Source organism: Pseudophryne corroboree, chromosome 12, assembly GCF_028390025.1.
Source record: "Pseudophryne corroboree isolate aPseCor3 chromosome 12, aPseCor3.hap2, whole genome shotgun sequence".
Taxonomy (NCBI): Eukaryota; Metazoa; Chordata; class Amphibia; order Anura; family Myobatrachidae; genus Pseudophryne; species Pseudophryne corroboree.
In genome coordinates this window covers 79,021,078-79,046,250 of record NC_086455.1, presented here as the reverse complement: position 1 = coordinate 79,046,250, position 25,173 = coordinate 79,021,078, and the positions used below count along the sequence as shown (strand labels likewise).

Here is a 25,173-nt window from a genome sequence, read left to right as displayed (position 1 = left end):
GTATAGCTTTCTTTCCTAAGGATATTTCAGCATTATCAATTGGGGGCTCTCCGGTTTTCCACATACTTACTACCTAACAGGTCACAGCAGACTCAATCTATCAGCAAAAGGGTGGACAGAAAGTATCCTACGTATCCTTTTCTTGGTCGATGGATGCTGAAAACCCTGCTTGATTGCTGATTAGATGGCGTCTGCTCTGTATGGTTTGTAGAGATGCTGGTAGAACCCGTAAGGTAAACAGGAAAAAAGCTATTTAAAATCTGTGAATTTCTTTTTGGCGCCAAAACCGTACACAGCACCCATACTCTTTGCATACTCTCTCACATTGTTGCCATAACATTCAGATTGCTAGATTCATTTAGACTTGTGTGAAACCGGAGATATTTGTTGCTATATAGTTAAAAAAATAAAAAAAATATTTAAGGAAGTAAGCGTAAAGCACAAACACAGTCTGGCCTAGTTGTAAAGGTTTATACAGAAAGAAACTGTGTTGTGTTTAGTGGGCAATAGTAGTTTTATTGCTCACATTTATATAAGTTGTGTGATCTGTTTTATTGCGTACGCACATTGGTATACGTGGTACGGAATGTGAGGACAGCGTACAAAAACGTGCACGTAGCGCAAGGCCACACACGTGGCATAGAGGTACGCACGGTTGCATAATTACGCAAGCTTGCGTAGGGTTGTGCGCGCATAATAAAACCACACGATAGGTTTGTTTAGTTTAAAGATGGGACAATAGCCACGCTACAATAGCACCAAACCACCCGGTTTCTAAAGAAATTTAGTATAAAAAACTAGAGATGAGCGGGTTCGGTTTCTTTGAATCCGAACCCGCACGAACTTCACTTTTTTTTCCACGGGTCCGAGCGACTCGGATCTTCCCGCCTTGCTCGGTTAACCCGAGCGCGCCCGAACGTCATCATGACGCTGTCGGATTCTCGCGAGGCTCGGATTCTATCGCGAGACTCGGATTCTATATAAGGAGCCGCGCGTCGCCGCCATTTTCACTCGTGCATTGAGATTGATAGGGAGAGGACGTGTCTGGCGTCCTCTCCATTAGAATAGAGATAGATAGATTAGATAGAGAGAGATTGTGCAGAGTCGCAGACAGAGTTAGTTTACCACAGTCAGTGACCAGTGCAGTTGCTAGTTAACTTTTATTTAATATAATATATCCGTTCACTTCTCTCTGCTATATCCGTTCTCTGCCTGAAAAAAAAAACGATACACAGCACAGTCAGTCACACAGTGTGACTCAGTCTGTGTGCACTCAGCTCAGCCCAGTGTGCTGCACAGTCATCAATGTATAAATTAAAAGCTTATAATTAATTGTGGGGGAGACTGGGGAGCACTGCAGGTTGTTAGCAGGAGCCAGGAGTACAATTATATTAATTAACAGTGCACACTTTTGCTGCAGGAGTGGTGACCAGTGCCTGACCACCAGTATAGTATTGTTGTATACTACTAATATCTCTTTAAATATCAACCAGTCTATATTAGCAGCAGACACAGTACAGTGCGGTAGTTCACGGCTGTGGCTACCTCTGTGTCGGCACACGGCAGGCAGTCCGTCCGACCAGAATTGTATTATTTATTATTATATACCTACCACCTAACCGTGGTTTTTTTTTCATTCTTTATACCGTCATAGTGTCATCCTAATTGTTACGAGTATACTACTATCTCTTTATCAACCAGTGTACAGTGCGGTAGTTCACGGCTGTGGCTACCTCTGTGTCGGCACACGGCAGGCAGTCCGTCCGACCAGAATTGTATTATTTATTATTATATACCTACCACCTAACCGTGGTTTTTTTTTCATTCTTTATACCGTCATAGTGTCATCCTAATTGTTACGAGTATACTACTATCTCTTTATCAACCAGTGTACAGTGCGGTAGTTCACGGCTGTGGCTACCTCTGTGTCGGCACACGGCAGGCAGTCCGTCCGACCAGAATTGTATTATTTATTATTATATACCTACCACCTAACCGTGGTTTTTTTTTCATTCTTTATACCGTCATAGTGTCATCCTAATTGTTACGAGTATACTACTATCTCTTTATCAACCAGTGTACAGTGCGGTAGTTCACGGCTGTGGCTACCTCTGTGTCGGCAGTCGGCAGGCAGTCCGTCCATCCATAATTGTATTATTATTATAATATATACCACCTAACCGTGGTTTTTTTTTCATTCTTTATACCGTCATAGTGTCATACTAGTTGTTACGAGTATACTACTATCTCTTTATCAACCAGTGTACAGTGCGGTAGTTCACGGCTGTGGCTACCTCTGTGTCGGCAGTCGGCAGGCAGTCCGTCCATCCATAATTGTATTATTATTATAATATATACCACCTAACTGTGGTTTTTTTTGCATTCTTTATACCGTCGTCATAGTGTCATACTAGTTGTTACGAGTATACTACTATCTCTTTATCAACCAGTGTACAGTGCGGTAGTTCACGGCTGTGGCTACCTCTGTGTCGGCAGTCGGCAGGCAGTCCGTCCATCCATAATTGTATTATTATTATAATATATACCACCTAACCGTGGTTTTTTTTTCATTCTTTATACCGTCGTCATAGTGTCATACTAGTTGTTACGAGTATACTACTATCTCTTTATCAACCAGTGTACAGTGCGGTAGTTCACGGCTGTGGCTACCTCTGTGTCGGCAGTCGGCAGGCAGTCCGTCCATCCATAATTGTATTATTATTATAATATATACCACCTAACCGTGGTTTTTTTTTCATTCTTTATACCGTCGTCATAGTGTCATACTAGTTGTTACGAGTATACTACTATCTCTTTATCAACCAGTGTACAGTGCGGTAGTTCACGGCTGTGGCTACCTCTGTGTCGGCAGTCGGCAGGCAGTCCGTCCATCCATAATTGTATTATTATTATAATATATACCACCTAACCGTGGTTTTTTTATACCACCTAACCGTGGCAGTCCGTCCATAATTGTATACTAGTATCCAATCCATCCATCTCCATTGTTTACCTGAGGTGCCTTTTAGTTCTGCCTATAAAATATGGAGAACAAAAAAGTTGAGGTTCCAAAATTAGGGAAAGATCAAGATCCACTTCCACCTCGTGCTGAAGCTGCTGCCACTAGTCATGGCCGAGACGATGAAATGCCAGCAACGTCGTCTGCCAAGGCCGATGCCCAATGTCATAGTACAGAGCATGTCAAATCCAAAACACCAAATATCAGAAAAAAAAGGACTCCAAAACCTAAAATAAAATTGTCGGAGGAGAAGCGTAAACTTGCCAATATGCCATTTACCACACGGAGTGGCAAGGAACGGCTGAGGCCCTGGCCTATGTTCATGGCTAGTGGTTCAGCTTCACATGAGGATGGAAGCACTCAGCCTCTCGCTAGAAAACTGAAAAGACTCAAGCTGGCAAAAGCACCGCAAAGAACTGTGCGTTCTTTGAAATCCCAAATCCACAAGGAGAGTCCAATTGTGTCGTTTGCGATGCCTGACCTTCCCAACACTGGACGTGAAGAGCATGCGCCTTCCACTATTTGCATGCCCCCTGCAAGTGCTGGAAGGAGCACCCGCAGTCCAGTTCCTGATAGTCAGATTGAAGATGTCAGTGTTGAAGTACACCAGGATGAGGAGGATATGGGTGTTGCTGGCGCTGGGGAGGAAATTGACCAGGAGGATTCTGATGGTGAGGTGGTTTGTTTAAGTCAGGCACCCGGGGAGACACCTGTTGTCCGTGGGAGGAATATGGCCGTTGACATGCCAGGTGAAAATACCAAAAAAATCAGCTCTTCGGTGTGGAGGTATTTCACCAGAAATGTGGACAACAGGTGTCAAGCCGTGTGTTCCCTTTGTCAAGCTGTAATAAGTAGGGGTAAGGACGTTAACCACCTCGGAACATCCTCCCTTATACGTCACCTGCAGCGCATTCATAATAAGTCAGTGACAAGTTCAAAAACTTTGGGTGACAGCGGAAGCAGTCCACTGACCAGTAAATCCCTTCCTCTTGTAACCAAGCTCACGCAAACCACCCCACCAACTCCCTCAGTGTCAATTTCCTCCTTCCCCAGGAATGCCAATAGTCCTGCAGGCCATGTCACTGGCAAGTCTGACGAGTCCTTTCCTGCCTGGGATTCCTCCGATGCATCCTTGCGTGTAACGCCTACTGCTGCTGGCGCTGCTGTTGTTGCCGCTGGGAGTCGATGGTCATCCCAGAGGGGAAGTCGTAAGCCCACTTGTACTACTTCCAGTAAGCAATTGACTGTTCAACAGTCCTTTGCGAGGAAGATGAAATATCACAGCAGTCATCCTACTGCAAAGCGGATAACTGAGTCCTTGACAACTATGTTGGTGTTAGACGTGCGTCCGGTATCCGCCGTTAGTTCACAGGGAACTAGACAATTTATTGAGGCAGTGTGCCCCCGTTACCAAATACCATCTAGGTTCCACTTCTCTAGGCAGGCGATACCGAGAATGTACACGGACGTCAGAAAAAGACTCACCAGTGTCCTAAAAAATGCAGTTGTACCCAATGTTCACTTAACCACGGACATGTGGACAAGTGGAGCAGGGCAGGGTCAGGACTATATGACTGTGACAGCCCACTGGGTAGATGTATGGACTCCCGCCGCAAGAACAGCAGCGGCGGCACCAGTAGCAGCATCTCGCAAACGCCAACTCTTTCCTAGGCAGGCTACGCTTTGTATCACCGCTTTCCAGAATACGCACACAGCTGAAAACCTCTTACGGCAACTGAGGAAGATCATCGCGGAATGGCTTACCCCAATTGGACTCTCCTGTGGATTTGTGGCATCGGACAACGCCAGCAATATTGTGTGTGCATTAAATATGGGCAAATTCCAGCACGTCCCATGTTTTGCACATACCTTGAATTTGGTGGTGCAGAATTTTTTAAAAAACGACAGGGGCGTGCAAGAGATGCTGTCGGTGGCCAGAAAAATTGCGGGACACTTTCGGCGTACAGGCACCACGTACAGAAGACTGGAGCACCACCAAAAACTACTGAACCTGCCCTGCCATCATCTGAAGCAAGAAGTGGTAACGAGGTGGAATTCAACCCTCTATATGCTTCAGAGGTTGGAGGAGCAGCAAAAGGCCATTCAAGCCTATACAATTGAGCACGATATAGGAGATGGAATGCACCTGTCTCAAGTGCAGTGGAGAATGATTTCAACGTTGTGCAAGGTTCTGATGCCCTTTGAACTTGCCACACGTGAAGTCAGTTCAGACACTGCCAGCCTGAGTCAGGTCATTCCCCTCATCAGGCTTTTGCAGAAGAAGCTGGAGGCATTGAAGAAGGAGCTAACACGGAGCGATTCCGCTAGGCATGTGGGACTTGTGGATGCAGCCCTTAATTCGCTTAACAAGGATTCACGGGTGGTCAATCTGTTGAAATCAGAGCACTACATTTTGGCCACCGTGCTCGATCCTAGATTTAAAGCCTACCTTGGATCTCTCTTTCCGGCAGACACAGGTCTGCTGGGGTTGAAAGACCTGCTGGTGACAAAATTGTCAAGTCAAGCGGAACGCGACCTGTCAACATCTCCTCCTTCACATTCTCCCGCAACTGGGGGTGCGAGGAAAAGGCTCAGAATTCCGAGCCCACCCGCTGGCGGTGATGCAGGGCAGTCTGGAGCGACTGCTGATGCTGACATCTGGTCCGGACTGAAGGACCTGACAACGATTACGGACATGTCGTCTACTGTCACTGCATATGATTCTCTCAACATTGATAGAATGGTGGAGGATTATATGAGTGACCGCATCCAAGTAGGCACGTCACACAGTCCGTACTTATACTGGCAGGAAAAAGAGGCAATTTGGAGGCCCTTGCACAAACTGGCTTTATTCTACCTAAGTTGCCCTCCCACAAGTGTGTACTCCGAAAGAGTGTTTAGTGCCGCCGCTCACCTTGTCAGCAATCGGCGTACGAGGTTACATCCAGAAAATGTGGAGAAGATGATGTTCATTAAAATGAATTATAATCAATTCCTCCGCGGAGACATTGACCAGCAGCAATTGCCTCCACAAAGTACACAGGGAGCTGAGATGGTGGATTCCAGTGGGGACGAATTGATAATCTGTGAGGAGGGGGATGTACACGGTGATATATCGGAGGGTGAAGATGAGGTGGACATCTTGCCTCTGTAGAGCCAGTTTGTGCAAGGAGAGATTAATTGCTTCTTTTTTGGGGGGGGGTCCAAACCAACCCGTCATATCAGTCACAGTCGTGTGGCAGACCCTGTCACTGAAATGATGGGTTGGTTAAAGTGTGCATGTCCTGTTTTGTTTATACAACATAAGGGTGGGTGGGAGGGCCCAAGGATAATTCCATCTTGCACCTCTTTTTTCTTTTCTTTTTCTTTGCATCATGTGCTGATTGGGGAGGGTTTTTTGGAAGGGACATCCTGCGTGACACTGCAGTGCCACTCCTAGATGGGCCCGGTGTTTGTGTCGGCCACTAGGGTCGCTTATCTTACTCACACAGCGACCTCGGTGCAAATTTTAGGACTAAAAATAATATTGTGAGGTGTGATGTGTTCAGAATAGGCTGAAAATGAGTGTAAATTATGTTTTTTGAGGTTAATAATACTTTGGGATCAAAATTACCCCCAAATTCTATGATTTAAGCTGTTTTTTAGGGTTTTTTGAAAAAAACACCCGAATCCAAAACACACCCGAATCCGACAAAAATAATTCGGTGAGGTTTTGCCAAAACGCGTTCGAACCCAAAACACGGCCGCGGAACCGAACCCAAAACCAAAACACAAAACCCGAAAAATTTCAGGCGCTCATCTCTATAAAAAACAAAATTTTGTATAAATAATTTTATTAAAATTGCCTCTGGGGGTAAAGCTGCCAACTTGAATGAATCCTAATTTTCTGTACAGAAAAATAAAGTGTATTTGAGTGAGCGAATGCAGGAGTGAGTGGATACTGAACTCAAGAACTGAAGTGGTCTAGGTGGTCTAAGCTAGGTGGTCTAGGTGGACACACTGGGTTAGTAGAGGCCCGGTGGCGTAGGGTTCGCAACCCTGCGTTATTAACTAGGTGGTCTTAGTGGACTGAGTGGTATCCCATACAACTCTTAGTGGTCTAGGCTAGGTGGTCTACAGCAATCGTAGGGTATATAGATCACTAGTATCTATAGGCTGTGCTATTGCATCACATGTCCGTTTGTTCTGCACAGCGCAACGTGATATTATTGTGTCATATGCACTGTGGAAGAGCATACGCAGACGTGATTGTATAGACAAAGGGGTTTTTCTTTGATAACTTCGGGAAATCTCCCTGGTGGGCTTCACTGGAAAGGGTGAAAGATAGTTATCAAATTTCTCTGTTTTTCACCCTACAAACAATTCCAGTTGAAAGATACCGAAAAGGAATTTTTCACTGCCTCTCTCAGGAAAATATTCCAAACAGAACTTCCACCGAAAGAAATTACGGTGTAAGGTCTGATAGGAGCCCTAAGTTGGGTACATTGCGATCCGCTACTAACAGTGTATCGTTGTACTGGCCAGCGTGGGCGAGAGCGAGTGAAAGGCGCTCGGGTATACTTCCACTGTCTACTTATATTGAGTATTTTGGTGTTTGTGGGAATTTTTTAAAAATTATTAGAAGAGACCCACAAATATGGGAGCCAGTTGCTCAAGTAAGAGACGTTTAGACAGGGTTCAGGCAGAATTGTGGCCAAAAGGCTCAGCAAGGTTTATCATGTGTGAAAAATATGGTTCACACACAGAAGTTTTATGCAATGAGTGGGTATGTATGACTAACAATGATAGGGTACCATTCCCTAGAGTGGGCAGCTTTGAACCAGAGGTATTACAGAACTTAAGGTTAAGGATATGTCTGATAAAATCCAAGAAACAAATTTATGGCAACAGGAGGGGGATATGCAAAGGGAATTAGCTCACGCAGCAGGTTCCAAACCAAGCGACAATGGGGACCGCACCACCACCACCATATATTGTTGGGGAGAAAATGGCTACAGGCAATTGGTACAGAATAGGAGTGCAATTGCAAAATGTACTAACGCTAACCCTTGCCAGTTGTACCCTGTTTTACATTTTCCCCAGGACTGCGAACAAGAAGATGATCCCAGCACGATATCGGCACTCTCTCTAGCAGCCACCATACAAGACACTCAGGTGGGCACGGCCCAACCAACAAGAGCAGTAGTCAGGCCCCCTAGTGGAGGGATAAGTGAGGTCGTGTCCACAGGTAAGTACGGTACCATACATTATGCAGAGACAATAGCACCTCACATTGTAGAGTCAAATAAAAATGATGTAATTGAATTAATTCCTGTCAGGGTGATCGCAGTCCCCAATGGGAAGACTGACGCTCAGGGAGTAACTCCCGTCAGGAACATTGCCATGCATTGTCCCTGGTCCCGGACAGAATTAAGGTCAATTATGTCAGAATTTCCCGATCCCAGAAAAGATCTAGTCACATGCCAGAGGTTCATTAAAGAGTTAGGTAACGCCACCGAACCCACTAACAAAGATTGGCGAACAGTGCTACGGGTATGTTTACCCTCCAATATTGACCCAGCGAAATTTATAACTGATTGCAACTTAGACGCAGAAGTACCTCTCACTGATGAGTACACTCAGGAGAATGTACGACAAATCAATCTGCAATTAGGAATATATTTCCCTACTGTTGTCAAATGGAATAAAATCTTTTCCATAAGACAAAAGGAAGGTGAAACGGCATCCGAATATTTCCATCGAGCACTGCAGGAAATCGCTAGATACACTGGGATCGAGGACATTAGAGACAATGTACATCATAGGGAGGTAGCTGTTTCAGTATTAATGGACGGGTTGAAGGAGGCACTCAGAACAAGGGTACAGACCTCTCTACCAAACTGTAGAGGTATCTCGGTGGCTGCATTCTCGGTGGCTGCTATCGAGCATGATAGGAACATCATTAAACACAGGGAGTCACAGGGGGAAAAACTGATGACGGTAAGTATACAGGCCCTTACGGCAAAACCCCATCAGCCGAAAACCCCGACCCCTGTTGTTTGGGACAGACCTAGAACATGTTACATTTGTAGGAAGGAAGGGTATTTTGCCAAAGACTGTAAGGGTAGTAGAGCGCATAGCCAAGATAGACCCCTAGACAGAGAATACGAACCACACTACTACTCACATAATTGGGATCAGGGACCACATCGGAGAAGTTACGAGCCACATGCAGGGGAAACAAGGAGGTACCCACCAAGGAGAGATGGGCAGACCTCCGGAAATTCTCAGCTACCTCCCCCACATATCGTAGCTGCCAATGCGCTGCGGGAGGGTCTCACCACACAATAGGGGTTGGGCCACACCTGTAATCTGCAGCCAGTGAAGTTGATTGCTAGCCTTGGTAGTGAACCTGAGGTCACGGTTGACGTAGCTGGTGTACCATTACCTTTTCTTGTAGATACAGGGGCGGCCAGGTCAGTGCTAAATTCGACTGTAGGTATAAAAACCACGGGTAAAACAATTTCGGCAATGGGAGTAACAGGAACGGTGCAACACTACCCTTTGAGTAGACCGGCAGAGATTACGATAGGGCCCCTGCAGACTAAACACTCTTTTCTGCTGGCTGCATCAGCTCCGACTAATCTGCTCGGCAGAGATTTATTGTGTAAAATGCGGTGTGTCATATATTGTACTCTTGGATATACCCGAGAATCACGTTCAAGAAGTGCAAGATATATTAGACACCCCGTAAAGGCTAATGTCGCACTCTGCTGTTATAGACAAGTGTCCATCAAAGGTAGAGGAAATGATCTCACAAATACCGGGTTCCCTTTGGACCAAAGATGGACAAGACACTGGATTGATGGCGAATGTAGCTCCAGTAGTAGTGCAAGTAAAAGATGGTAGGATAGCTCCAAAAATCCCTCAGTATCCTCTGAAGCCAGAGGTAGAATTAGAAGTGTACCCCGTCATAGAGCGGTTGCTACAACAGGGCATCCTAGTCAGGATGTCCAGCACTGCCAATAGTCCCATCTTCCCTGTGAAAAAGAGTGGGGGGAGGGGTTACAGGCTAGTGCAGGATCTAAGGGGGATAAACAAGATAGTTGAGAGCCAATTCCCAGTAGTGCCCAATCCAGCTGTCATCCTCATGCAAATTCCCCTTACTGCGAAATTTTTCACTGTAATTGACCTCTGTTCTGCTTTCTTTTCGGTCCCTCTGCACCCTGACAGCCAATACCTCTTTGCATTTACATACAGAGGAGTACAGTACACCTGGACTCGTCTCCCCCAAGGCTTCATTGACAGCCCGAGTATTTTCTCCCAGGCCTTGCATGACTGTTTACAATCCTTTCAACCTGAGAGTGGGTCAGTGCTAATACAGTATGTCGATGACTTACTGCTGTGTTCTGATTCACTCAAATCGTCCTTGAAAGACACGAAACAGCTTCTGTTTCATCTTTCCCAAACGGGACACAAGGTTTCAAAGGATAAGTTGCAGTTGTGTCAGACCAGGGTAAAATATTTGGGACATTGCTTGACTCAAGGACTTAGACATCTCACCGCTGATAGAATACAGGCGATTCGCGACATGACTCTACCACAAATGCAGCAACAGATCCGCACTTTCCTTGGAATGTGTGGGTACTGTCAAAACTGGATTCCAGGGTTCTCTATACTGGCTTTACCTTTGCAAGAAATGGTCTCTTCAAACAAACCAGAACGGGTCTCGCACACAGATGAGTCCGAACTGGCATTTGAGAGACTCAAACAGTGCCTATCACAGGCACCTGCATTAGGTATGCCAGATTATGGGAAACCCTTTGAATTATACGGTACAGAAAGTGCAGGGTGCGCGGCAGGAGTTTTAACCCAGAGACATGGTGATGCCAGCAGGCCGGTAGCTTACTACAGTGCACAGTTGGACACTGTAGCGCGGTCTCTCCCCACATGCTTGTGAAGTGTTGCAGTGATAGCTTTGCTAGTAAGTAAAAGCGAGGATGTAGTGTTAGGACACAACCTGACCATCCATACACCTCATGCAGTATCAGCCTTACTGAACTCCGCCCAAACCAGACATGTCTCATCTGCTCGGTTTACAAAGTGGGAATTATCACTGATGGCCCCTGTAAACATCACAATTAAGAGATGCAGCTCACTAAATCCTGCAACTTACTTGCCAAGTGTGCCTGGACAGGCACAAAGGGTGGAGGATGAGAATGATGGTGAAGGAGGATTTGGTGCAGACACTGATACGCATAATTGTATGGAATACCTGAATCAGACTTTCACAGCGAGACCTGACATCAGTGACAACCCACTGGAAGGGGTAGACTTTACCTTTTACACTGACGGTAGTTGCCACAGACAGACGGACTCGGGAGACCTGTGCACTGGATACGCAGTTGTAGACGACAGAGGTATCATAGAAGCTGAACTCCTGGGCCCACCGCACTCAGCACAAGTTGCTGAGTTGGTCGCCCTAACCAGAGCGTGTGAATTGGCCAAGGGTAAGTCAGCTAATATATACACAGATTCTAGGTATGCCTTTGGAGTGGTGCATGATTTCGGGGCCCTATGGCGCCTCAGAAATTTCATGACGGCAGCTGGCACACCTGTAGCGCATGCGTCCCACATAAAAAGACTTCTAACAGCGATACAGGAACCAGACAGAGTGGCTGTTATCAAGTGCAAAGCACATACTTACAACCAAGACCCAATTTCACTTGGTAACAGCCGGGCAGACGAAGCTGCTAAATCAGCAGCCAGCACCCCCATACAAACGAACATCACATCACTGATGACATTTAACACGATCAATACACAACAATTAATTGAAATGCAAGATTTGTGTTCTCTACAGGAAAAGGCAGTCTGGAGGTCAAAGGGATATGGCCAGGAATCCTCGGGACTGTGGACAGGTGGACAAGGTAAGCCAGTAGCCCCCATCTGGGTAAAGAGGGTATGTGTAAGCTGGTGAGAGCCTACAGGTGTGCGCCAGGATTCTCTTCTCATGCAGGTAAGAGAGCAATGACATGTTTTACTTGCTTGAGGAAGAATATTGGAAAGTCAATACCAACAGAGCCATCCCATATCCCTCCGACAGACGGCCCTTTTCAGGTAATACAAATCGATTTCATACAGTTACCACCCTATAGGAATTTAAAATATGTGTTAGTTTGTATTGACGTATTTTCAAATTGGGTAGAAGCGTTCCCTGCTGCCACAAATACTGCTACGTTCACTGCAAAGAAAATTGTGCAGGAATTTGTGTGTAGATATGGTATCCCTAGAATAATTGAAAGTGATAGGGGTACCCATTTTACAGGTGAAGTCTTTCAGGTCATGTGCAAACTGATGGGAATTAATAGCAAGCTGCATACTCCGTACCGTCCACAGGCGAGTGCAAAGGTGGAGAGAGTGAATAGCACTATTAAAAACAAGCTGAGCAAATTAATGGTTGAAACTGGATTGTCGTGGCCAGAAGCTTTGCCACTAGTGTTGTACAGCATCAGAACCACTCCCAGGTCTCCCCTTAACCTTTCACCCTTTGAAATCCTTTTTGGTCGACAACCTCATGTAATGATAGACCCCCAGGATGATTTGAAATGTAATAATGAAGTGACTGTGAAATATTTGGTTGGGATGAGCCAGCAGCTGAAAATCAACAGAGAAATTTAAAGCTGGTGATTCCTGACCTACCGAACAGTAATTGTCATGACATTGAACCTGGGGATTATGTGATGATTCGAAATTTCTTACACTCAGGTTGCCTCATAGACAGGTGGGAAGGACCATATCAAGTCTTGTTAACCAGCACAACAGCATTGAAAGTCGCCGAAAGAGAGACGTGGATCCACTCGTCCCACTGCAAGAAGGTCGCTGACCCGGAGAGAACTCGTGACAAAGAGCAGAGTGTAGAGAATCTCGTATCACTGGAGTGTCTGTTTCGGGAAGGTTGAGAGGCAGGACTGTTGAAGGGCATCTGAGCAGAGAGAGTAACAAGAGCTAGAACGGTTGTCGTACCACTTTCTTTTTTTCACCTCCCCCTACATTTTTTCCTTTCTTTTCTCCTTCTTATTTTCCTCCTTTCCCCTAACGAAATGGATCGATCACAAGAGACTGCATTTCGGGTTCTGTTAGTAATTCTGGTTTTGATAAGGACAGTTTGTTTTGGTGAGGGTCCCAGAGAGGTCGAGCAGGGATCTGGAATGGGTTCTGATGGCAAGTATGAATTTGTAGGATCTCAGGATCAGCACATCATTTTGGTAAAGGCTGGCATCAGTAAGCGCTCTGGTAGTCAAGGAGCTCGGAGGCACTGTGAGGGATTATTGTCTGATGAATATTGCATTTGTAGGAATTGTGAGAATATAGTTGAGGATGGGTGCATCCAGAGATGTCAGTCCAACCTTAATATCGACATGGACCGTCATCCGTTGAGTGATTACCACTCACTAGTGGGTAAGGTCTTAAACCAGACAGAATGCTGGGTGTGCTCACAGGTACCTCAAGGTCAGAGCAAGTCAGGATTAGTACCGTACCCTTTAGCAATAGATGAGGTACTCGAATTACGGGGTTGGAGACCGGTAGACAAGAAATTCAATATCTCTAGGCCCCCTAGTTTGAAGCTCCACCAGTATCATGTAGACAGATCCTTAATATGTTTCAATATTTCCAATCACCGAAAACCGGGAAATTGGGAAGTGACGTGCAATAACCATACAATGACCTTTTCACACAGAGCTGATAGGATACCCATAGACTCTGAACTTGTACGCCAAATAGCCAACAGTGGGAGGTATTTCCGGTATAGGTATACTCGTGGAAGCAAGACCATGTGGGTTGGAAAAGTATCGCCAGGGTACTGTGCTCATATCATCCAGCCCGATACTTGTACTGAGCAGATGGGAGAACTAGGGATTGGTTTCTTCACTTGGAAAGTTTGCAATATGGTGATGTTATATTTTGTCCCCTATGTTCTCCCAGATGATGCCTATTTCATATGTGGGAGGAAGGCGTACAAGTGGCTTGCCCCGAGCTCAGAGGGATTGTGTTATATTGGGAGAATACTGCCAGAGGTCATGACCATAACCCATGATAAGATGAAAGACGTTCACCGCAGTGCTCAGGCTCCTTATACTTATACTCACTATGAACACATCATCAAGAGAGACCTCATAGATAGGACAGAGCACGCAGCCTCTGATTTGATCCACGAATCCACCGGGATTCAATTCCTTCTCGCATTAGACATCACCCGTACTGCCAGAGGAATTATAAATTATAGGTATATCCATGCGCTAGCGAACTTGATAGATAATATCACTGAGATGTATGACGACACCTTCAGGTATACGGGAAGGGAGTTACAAGCTTACAAGAAGGAACTGATTCAGCACAGGATGGTCCTAAATTATATCACAGACGTGACAGGTGGGTACTGTGTTACTCTGACAACTCAATATGGGGTGAAGTGCTGTACGTATGTTACGAACAGTACTGACGACCCGACGGAGATTATCGATCAAAAGATGGACGATATCTTGCAGTTGAAGTGGGAGTTCAGGAGGAAACACATCCTTACCTTGGCGACTGTGAGTAATGAACTGACCGGCTGGGTCTCATGGTTGAACCCACGAAATTGGCTCTTAGGTTTAGGAGAGTGGGCTCAAAATGTTATTATGAGTGTAGGGAAGTTTCTCCTTTGTATCCTGGGAGTCGTCATAATTATTGGTTTGATATTTAGGTGTGTTCGAAGTCTGACGCGGCGCAAGCACGGCACAAAGTTGATGAGTCTAAGGAGCAAGGGCGCTGTTATAGCAGCAGATTTAATTTATGACCCATCCATAGAGACTGTGTTATGATAAGGATTGCAAATGAATTTCATGGCTTGTTTCTTTCACCCGTTTTTCTTTTGTTCCCCCCTCTGCCCAGATACATCCATCCGGAAAAGACATCAGCCCTACCCAAAATGTTTATGTGAATGTATTTTAGATATGTGTCTTATCTTCATCTCTGCAACCTCCAGTTAATGGCACACATAGTCAACAGGTGATATCCACATACTAGCACTCACATATGTTCCCCCTCCATGTATCATCAAATAAATGTGCACCCCATTTGTTGGAACAAGAAGCCAAAAAGAGCTCGGTAGTGTTTGTTGGCCCATTTACAGACGCTTAGTATGGGATGAGAAGGATTCAATGTATACTTCGCAATACCTCGAAGCTTATTTGGAACATATACGGCACGATGATACATGCCCCTCAAACATGGATTCATACATACATGCTTTTTACTATCCCACTAGATCATACATTTCCCACCTACAACTCTCTCCGATCATCAAAGCTTCTGTAGATATTGTATAGATATTTTTCTGTTTAGTGATTAGATAGTGGCAGTTATTGGTGACTGCCAAAGGGTGGACTGTCAAAGTCGAAAAATATTGCAGTACACACATCACGTACAAACTACACACAGATGGCCTCCCTGCGTGCACTTGTTCTGTCGTGTGTGCGCATATCCGCAATTTGCGTATGGTCGCTCCCGCGGTCCTGCGCATTAGCGCGTGGTATGAGTATTTACGGTAGAGTTTGTGAGCGCACGGAAGGCTATCAAAACTAGAGATGAGCGGATTCGGTTTTACTCGGTTTTACTCGGTTTTCAAAACCGAATCTTATTGGCTCACGGATGTCACGTGTTTTGGATAGCCAATAAGATTCGGTTTTGAGAACCGAGTAAAACCGAATCCGCTCATCTCTAATCAAAACACATTACATATTTAATCCAAATAGTGCACAATGTACACATAGTATCCCTGCACCACATCAGAAAGTAACAACAGTTTAAATGGTAACAGAACAAAGGGATTCACCTTTACAGAATAGGAGGGGACAGAACAAGGTCATAAGGTGGTGTTTGGTATCCAGCTGAAGGGTATTTTAAGGGTAACATTCCGGTGTTGGTTTGAGAAAGATCGCATGTTCCTGCGGATAATTATGTGCAGGAGCAGAATATAGATATAAACTGTATTTACTGTACATTATGTATGCGGCGGGAATCCAGAGGAGACCACCCACAAGAGCAGTTGGGAAAGACATCGCCTTCCTATTCAAACCGACCTATGACCTCTCCTGTACTGTAAATGTGCATTCCTGTGTCCAATGGACAAAGAGATTACAGTATCTATTGTATTGCTTTTTGGAAGAATTGTATAAAGAGAGCTGCTGCAGGCCTGGTCTGATACAAGACTCACAAAGTTATCTATCAGATGACCGAGGACCGGGCCGGGAAGCGCAAGCGAATCTACTCACGTAGGTACCATTGAATGTAGCCATTTATTGTGTTATATTATATTGTATTGTATTGTTTGTATTGTAACCCCCCTTTTAGCAATAATCCACTGTGGTGTCGGAACCCAGCGGTAAAATCACAATTGGTGTCGTGTCTTCATTGCCCTGCTAAGGTTTAAAGCGTATTTTCATTGCATTGCATAACTGTTCAGGGTTTGTGGTGTATCTCTGGGTGTGTACGCACTGTGAGTACTTTGTACCGTCAGCGTGGCGTTTGTACGCGAAGTCCGTACGCAGTACGGGACTTTGTACGCTAATAGCGTACAAAGTGCGCAGAGTGTGTGTTAAGTACAGCGGCCGCAGCGGCTCCATGGTAAAGTGTATTTAAGGTGTGTTTAAGATATAGCTTTCTTTCCTAAGGATATTTCAGCATTATCAAGTCCCATCATGCTTTGCCACAGTTTTTCTATTAGGGAATGCTAAAACTCTGTCAGGGCATGCTGGGATGTGTAGTTTCACAACATCTGGAGAGCCACAGGTTGGCCAGGCCTGGTATATAGGAATAGTAATTACCAACCTGATATCTCTATCACTGTTCAGAACGCAACAATCAATCCTACCCCACAAGCTCGCTGCCTAGGTGTCATCCTTGACTCTGAACTGTCCTTTGTTTCCCACATTCAATATATCTCAATATCATGTTACATGCATCTAAAAACATATCCAAAATACGACCATATCTTACACAAGACACAGCAAAAACTCGAATCCATGCTCTTATTATCTCCCGCACTGATTATTGCAATAGTCTTCTTACTGGTCTTACCAAAAAGACTTTCACCACTACAATCCATTCTGAATGCAGCGGCGAGGCTAATCTTCCTTGCTAGACGTTCATGGTCTACAGATCCACTCTGACAGTCCCTACATTAGTTTCCTGTATTCTACCGAATTCAATATAAAATACTTTTTCTCACACACAAGGCCATTAACCATACTACACCAATGTACATCTTTTTGGTTATCTCAAAAAATCTCCCAGTCCGGCCACTTCGCTCTTCACAAGATCTACGTCTCATCCACACTCATTACTCGCTCCCATGCAAGATTGCAGGACTTTCTTCGGGCTGCCCTCACTCTGTGGAATGCCCTACCACGCACAATAAGACTCTCCTCTAGTACTGTTGCAAGAGTGTTGCCAGAGTATGGGTCTGAACAGGCTCATAGATAGGAAAACAGAGAATAGTGCAATAATCCCTTTGAAATAATTTTTTTATTTGAAATTGCACTTACAATGTAATGCAAGTATTATTAAAGTGTGATATAACAATCCCTAAAGCCACACAGCTCTGCAAAAGGGGATCAATATGAGTTAGCGATGATTGGGATGCCGACCGTCAGTATACAGACAATGGCTCTCTGATCGTCATTATGTCAGCAGCGGGGCGAGCACAAAGAGTCCCCTTGCGGGCTCGGTGGCTTGCTGCTATTGCTTGCTTGTTTGTATTTGCGGGTTCACCCTTGTTTTGAAGTTCTATTCAACCAACACAAAGTGTTTTGACTTTGGTAAATCCTTGAGCTTGTTACATACGTAGTTGTTGAGGTTGAAAAAAAGACAAATGTCCATCGAGTTCAACCTATGGTACATTAAATTTTTATTTTATTTTTTTAAATAATTAAATGCTGTATCACTGGATATTTTTTCCCACTAGGAATTTATCTAATCCATTTGTAAACTTATTGATTAAGTCCACCATTACTACCTTCTCTGGCAGAGAATTCCAAATCCTTACTGCTCTTACTGTGAAGAATCCTTTTCTCCGTTGGGTATGGAATTTTTTCTCCATACCAAACGGAGAAAATGATTCTCTGTTTTGTAAAAATGGGCAAACACTCCCGTGTTTGTAAATTCAGGCATACACGGAGGTTAGTAAATCTACCCCTTGGAGAGAGATAAACTACCAACCAATCAATCATCTCCTGTCGCCTTTCATACACAGGGGTCTAGGTACAAACAGGAGAGAAAGGGGTCAAATGGGGGGGGGGGAACGCTAACATCCCTGTACATATCAAGTCTTGATATGTACTGAAGAGATCTGCTCTGACTTCAGCCTGCTAGCGCTATTAGCAGGCTAGAATATCAGCTTATAGTAACATAGTTAGTGAGGTTGAAAAAAAGACAAGTTGCCCATCGAGGTCAACATTTGTTTTGATCCTATACTGATATGAATGTAACTAAAGTATACCTGTAGAAACTCAATACAGTCTTTTTAAATGTTATATCTCGGGATATCTTGTAGGGCCCTCTTCCCTCATATGCTTATCCTTTTCTTTAATAATCCTCAACTGTCAAAATCCTACTGTTTTTGGCTACTTTGATACTTCTCTCAGTGTTGTCTACTGATGTAGTTATGCTTAGTTACCCTGTACTTGTCCTATATTGTCTTCAACTGTAAGTCACTGTTTTCCTGTTTTGAATATTGCTTCTCAATACTGTAGAAGGAAGTGAGCTCTGTCGCTTGGCTGGTTGTCAAAGGAAAAAAATAAAAAATCTCACTGCTGCAACTCTTCAGGAGACAGGGTGAGTCACTCCACTATTTTGAGGATGTGACTTAGGACCGTGGCAACTGCCATTTTTGCTGGGGTTTTTTTTTATTACTGTGAAAACAGTTTTTCTAGGGTATGCGCACTCCCATGATTCGCCTATTCAATTGCAAATTCCCGGAAATGGGATTACTGCGAAAAACTGTTGCCGCCAGTGAAAAATGGGTAAATTTGCATGTACCCCACAAAAAAGCGAAACTAACATCGGATAACAGTAGTTTTATTACTGGTTATAATAAAAGTACTTCTGGTACTTAAATTGGGTCAAATGGGTTGGTTTTTGTTGGGGGGGTTTTTCAGCAAAGTACTGATCGCAGGCCTGTCGGCATTTTTCTGATCGCAGCGGCTGCGTATGATCTCATGCAGCTGCCCCGATCATGCCCCCATTTCTAATTTGCCGCCCCTGCAACGCTCCATCTCCGCCTTTGAAATGGAGCGCTGCTGCTCCCCCCCCTTCTCAGAGAAGATCGCATTTTCTGCGGGGTACAGAACAAAATGCGGGCGCATGTGCAGGACGGTCCCTGCGCATGCACCCGCATCCTCTTAGCAATTTTTGCAGTTGGATCGCTTATTGCGATCCAACCTAAATCAGGCCTTTTGTGTGATAATTTGCTGCCTTCTAAAAACCTTCTCACATAATAGAAAAAAAGCCGTTATCATTTTTCTATATTCTTGGTATTTTTAATATTATTGGATATTCTGGATAATGCTAGTGTGATATGCTGGATATTGATGTGTAACTATTAAATGGTAGGAATTTCTAAGTAGGAAGTTATATAAATAGATATTTGACTGAGACGCTATAAATAAAGATACAAAAATAAGCTTTGCAACTACAAATTCTGTAGAACGTCCATTCAGTCTCGAGTTTATGCTGACCCCAAGATTTTTGCTCACACTTAAAAAATTGGATAACTCTATTAATAAAAGATGATGGCGGTAATGATGATGCTGTGGTTTTAAAGGTTCCATTTCATCTAAATGTGTAAACATTGTTCTACATTAGAGATGTCACTGTTGCAGTCAATGGAAGGTCTTTTATTGCGGACCTTCGTATTGCATGGAGCACTTAATGTTCTCGTGGAGTACAATAAGTGTCCGGTCTTCAACAATTGTTGAGATTATAATTTAAAATTTTTCCCTCTTACATAAAACTCATTCCTGCGGATCCCCCGATGCCTTGCATGTACCCTCGCTGTTCAGCTCCCTCTTGCTGACCGTCTGTTGTTGGCAGAGGAATACAGTTCTGCAAAGTCTGCAGTGCTCTCTTTGCTCCTGCTGACAAGTCAGTTTTCTTAATCTGCGTATTTAATGAAAGACATGACTTTTTTTATATCAAAAGCAATATTTTGTTCAATATTTTGTTCAATAGTTCTTTAAAACACTCAGGTAGTTTGAGGCAGAGCCAGATTAAGCCTCCCCCTCCAACCAGTAACCAACCCTGCACCTGCTGCTCGCCTCCCACACCAACAAGGCCGCCACTGGCAACAGGAGCCATTGGATAGGAGGGGTAAGTGTGCAGCCGGGGGGTGGTTGCTGGTTGGAGCAGGGAGAGAAGTCTCCAGGCTGCCGGGGGAAGAGTGCAGTATGTCCCATGTGGCTTCCTCCCTTTCTTCTCGGGCAGCACGATCGGGGACTGATCCATGCAATCTCCAGCCTCTGCTGCTGCCAGACGAGAGTGGAGACAGCAGAACCAGACTGCTGCAGAGCTCCGTCAAGGGGGCCCCTTAAGACAAGGGGGCCCGGGGTACTCCCCCCCCCCCCCCCCTTGGGCCCCCTTTAATTTGGCTCTGGTTTGAACTGCTGAACTTTGACCAAAGTTATTGTTCTGTGTGAGGCCAGTGGATTAAAAAAAATGCTTGTGAATAGATTAATTCTGTTATATTTGGAATATTTTGGGATAGCCTCTGCTTTATAGCAACTGGTCAATAGATGTAAATGTGTAAGGGTTACAGGGTGTCATTCACTCCCCTATACTGCACATTACTCTGCTATGCCATTTCTCACCATTAAGAGACTGCTGCTGGTGCAGGAGTAGAGGTTTAAAATGTTTAGGCTAAGGAATGAGAAGGGGAGTACCTCATCTGTTCGGGCAGTTGCCACAACATGTAAATAACAATACATTTGGTACACAACCCCTCTCCCACACTATTACAATCTAAGGCTAGCTAGAATATAGAATTGTAAATCCTTTCTTTTGCTCCTCATTGTGGCTGCTGCCTTTATCTCATTTCTCCAGACTTTGTTCAGTGTCTGATTTATTTAACACCTCTAACCTCTCTGTGACCCTGTATTCTATCTGCAACCACTTTAATCTCTCTGGACTGTAAGCATACCAAACATCCACATTCTCACAGAAATCTCAACTCTGTTAATACTAAATAACTTTCTACCTCTCCTCTCTGAAACATGTATTCTTTTCAAAGTCTACATTCAGCTGTCCTGCTATGGCAGTTCCACATCAGAAACAGGTCTGTTCCTTGGCTGTACCTGGTCACAATTCCTCAGCTGGACCTGGTCCCACTTGATCCTACACATGAAGTGTAAATATCTACTCTGGTCTCCTCTTCCCACCACTTAACCCTATCCTCACAAAACGACTCTTTTCTGTCTTCTCTATCCATCCCAGCATTAACGAACATCTGCAATCTCTCTCTCCCCGCTTGTATCTTTCCCTCATTAATCAAGCTTTCAATAATTACTCATATTCTGGAAAAAAAAAACTGATTCTGATGAAACTTCTCTCAAGTTCTATGGCCCTCCAGGCTGCTGGTGAACCTTGCATGCACTCACCTCACGCATCCTACCAAACGATCTTCAGTCCAGCTTTCATTCTCAACATGCCACATAGACTACACTAAGATGGGCATAGAATTATGTGGTCTACAGGTTAGATTTACTAAAACTTTTAAAACAGACAAGTGGTGATGTTGCATATAGCAACCAATCAGATTCTATAATTTTTTAGAACGCAATAGAGAGAGGATAGCTAGAATCTGAGTGGTTGCTATGGGCAACACCTCCACTTTTAATTTTTAGAAACTTTAGTAAATCTACCCCTAAATGACATTACTCCCAATTCTCTTGGACCTCTGTGCTGCATTGGGCACTGTTGGCTACTGTATTCTCATATAACTCTATTCCTCAGTGTTTAATCTATATTGGTTCTCATCCTATGGAACCGCTCCTTTAGTGTTCATTTCTCTGAATCTACCTCTACTGAGGCTCTTTTATCCATTGGAGACCACAAGGCTCAATGCTAGGCCCCATCTATACCATTTCTCTTGGACAACTAATAAGCTCCTTATGGATGTAAGTATAATTTATTTAAAGAGGATACCCAAATCTATCAAATTAATCCTCTTCAAATCTCTCGCCATCAGAGTTGGTTCATGTTACGTAATTTCTCTCTGTTTCAGCTTTAATGTCTTCTTGGCACCTCAACCCCAATGTTTAAAAAAAATGAGTAAATAATATTCCCACCAGTGAACTGAAACTGCCTACCTGTCTATACATATGTGGGCAACACAGACAAACTTTAGCCTTTAGGCTCGCTGCCTAAGTGTTCTCTTTGATTCAATACTGTACTTTGCTCCTTACATTACGTCTGTACCCAATTCCTGTTACATGCATCTTAGAAACATTTCCAGAATCCGCACCCTTGCAAAGGTCACTGCAAAAAGATGTAATACGTGCACTCCTAATCTGCTGCATTGACTATTGTAGTTCCCGCCATACTAATCAGACTTTCACCCATACAATCTACTTTGAATGCATGGACAAGATTACTTTTCCTTGCAAAACGTTCTCCTGTGACTGGAACATTGGATGCCTGAAGCTCCTTTTTTTTTTAAATGCAAAATTCGACTTGTGTTGGAAAGTATATATTGTCTAACCCAAAGCATTGCGTTCTGCCTTTTTAGAATAAAATATACAAAAAAATAAAAGCTGCTTTAAGTTCTTCCCTAAAAAACACTGAAAATCAACAATGTGACAAATAGCAGCTCATTAAATAAACCCCCTTTGTAGCACAATATTAGGAGTCTGCATGAGATTTGCGCTTCTCAGCCGCACTCATTACTTGCTCCCATTACCTTACAGGACCTGGCTGCACTCAGTGTGTTAAATGGGTTGGGTATGGGAGTATACTGACCCCGGCATCCTGACTATTTGGAAACCCAACAGGTGTGCCACACTAAAGGAACCTTAATCCCAACCTTACCCCTAACCCTCCCTCCCTCCCTCCCCACAGCCTAACCCTAACCCTCCCCGGCATACGTACGTTCAGGATTCCAGCTGTCAGGATTCCGGTACTGGCATTCTGACCGCCGAGATCCCGAACGCTGGCATGCCGACTACATCCCGTATGAAATGCCCTTCCTCACATAAGACTTTCCTCTGTCCTCTGAAAACTCCTATTCATGCAATGTTACAAAATTTCGGAGCCACCTTCTTTCTTAACCTCTCTAGAGATGTCCTTTTATATTCAGAACACCCTGCCAACCATGATTACATACAGTAGCTCCACTAAGCGATTTATAGGTCTGATCCAATATGCATTAATGGGTTGATTCTGAGTTACCAAGTAACTTTGCACTTTGCTAAAACCATGTTGTGCTGCAGGCAGGGTCAGATTCAGGGGCTGGCTGGCAACTTTCAACCTGGGGGGGCAGACACAAGCAAGTGGACCAGCTTTTCTACCAGCATGTTATAACAGAAAAATGGGCATGACAAAAACCCAGTAGGTGTGGTTTCTCCAATGGGGGTGTGGTGTAAATGTAAAGTAAAATGTATGGAAAACGGTTACATCAAAGCGTTCTAAACAATTGTAGCACCTGCAAACCCCATCTGACAAAGGCTACTCTTGTGACATCTATGAAATACAGACAGCATTCCAGTAACCTCTATAAAATACACAGAGTATTACAGTGACTGATATACAATACAAAGACCATTCTTGTTTCCTATATACAATACAGGGAACATTCCAGTGATCTACAATATTGGGAGCATTCTAGAGACTAACATGCCCTAATGGCTGCCCTAATGACTACGATAAATAAAAAATATCATTAATTCAGTAATATTCAGTGTTCAGCAATATTAACCAGTTTCTCATACAGAATCTATATTTAACCTACAGAACAGAATATGCTGCGCTATAAAACAAACTTAATAAATGAATAATAAATACAGAATAGAGGACAGAAGCATTACAGAAACTGGTGACCATATATTGTGCTGTACATGACAGTACGCCTCAAGACAATAGTAAAGATTAGACAGTACCAATTTTTCTGACGTTACAGAATTTCAATCAGGGCTGATTGAGGAGGTGGCAAAGTGAAAAGGAGGTGGAATGGAACAGAGAGGGCCTGCTGATTGGGGAGCATCAGTGACCAGAGTCTCGCAAGACTGTGCAGCTCCTGAGTCCCACCTGCCGCTGCATCGGAGATAGGGATTGTTTTACGGTAAGCCTAGCGCAGAGTACAGAACAGTGGGCAGAGCCAGAAAGACTGGCAATGTCACAGGCTCTGCAGCAGCACTATCTTTGCCGGCTGTGGTTGTAACTAGTAAATTCAGCTCCACTACGATATGTTCGCTAATACTCCTGATCGGCCCTAGAATCCGACTCCTCTCACGGCGGCCAGTGGCACAGCTGCATCAGAAACTATTTAGTGACAGGTCCCAAAATGGCACTGTGCCCCCCTGCCCAGTCCACCACTAGTGAGATTAAGACTTGGTATGGTGGGGGGTGTATATTAGATTCTGCATACCTCCTGACATGGGGCCTAATTCAGACCTGATCGCTGCAGCAAATTTGTTCTCTAATGAGCAAAACCATTTGCACTGCAGGTGGGGCAGATATAACATGTGCAGAGAGAGTTAGATTTGGGTGTGGTGTGTTCAATCTGAAATCTAATTTGCTGTGTAAAAATAAAGCAGCCAGTATTTACCCGGCACAGAAACAAAATAACCCACCCAAATCTAACTCTCTCTGCACATTTTATATCTGCCCCCCCCTGCAGTGCACATGGTTTTGTCCATTAGCTAACAAATTTGCTTCTGCAATCTAATCTAAATTAGGCTCTTGATCCATTTCAGGAGGGACAAAATGCTCTCTACCTGGACTTTCCTCTTAATATATGACTGGTGTCAACTGTGTTGAACTATTTAATTGATAAAAAGGTATTTTTCATTAGATGGTGAATGCAATAATAAATTAAGAGGGAAGTCCTGGTAGAGAGCATTGTGTCCCTCCTGCAATGCGTCATG

The 25,173-nt window shown here is 44.2% G+C and overlaps 1 protein-coding gene across 6 annotated transcripts in view; it reads right to left on the bottom strand.

Annotated features, from left to right (window-relative positions):
* DPF3 (double PHD fingers 3) overlaps positions 1-25,173 on the bottom strand; it is a 496,528-nt gene that overhangs the window by 47,017 nt on the left and 424,338 nt on the right. The gene's annotated exons all lie outside the window — the stretch shown is intronic.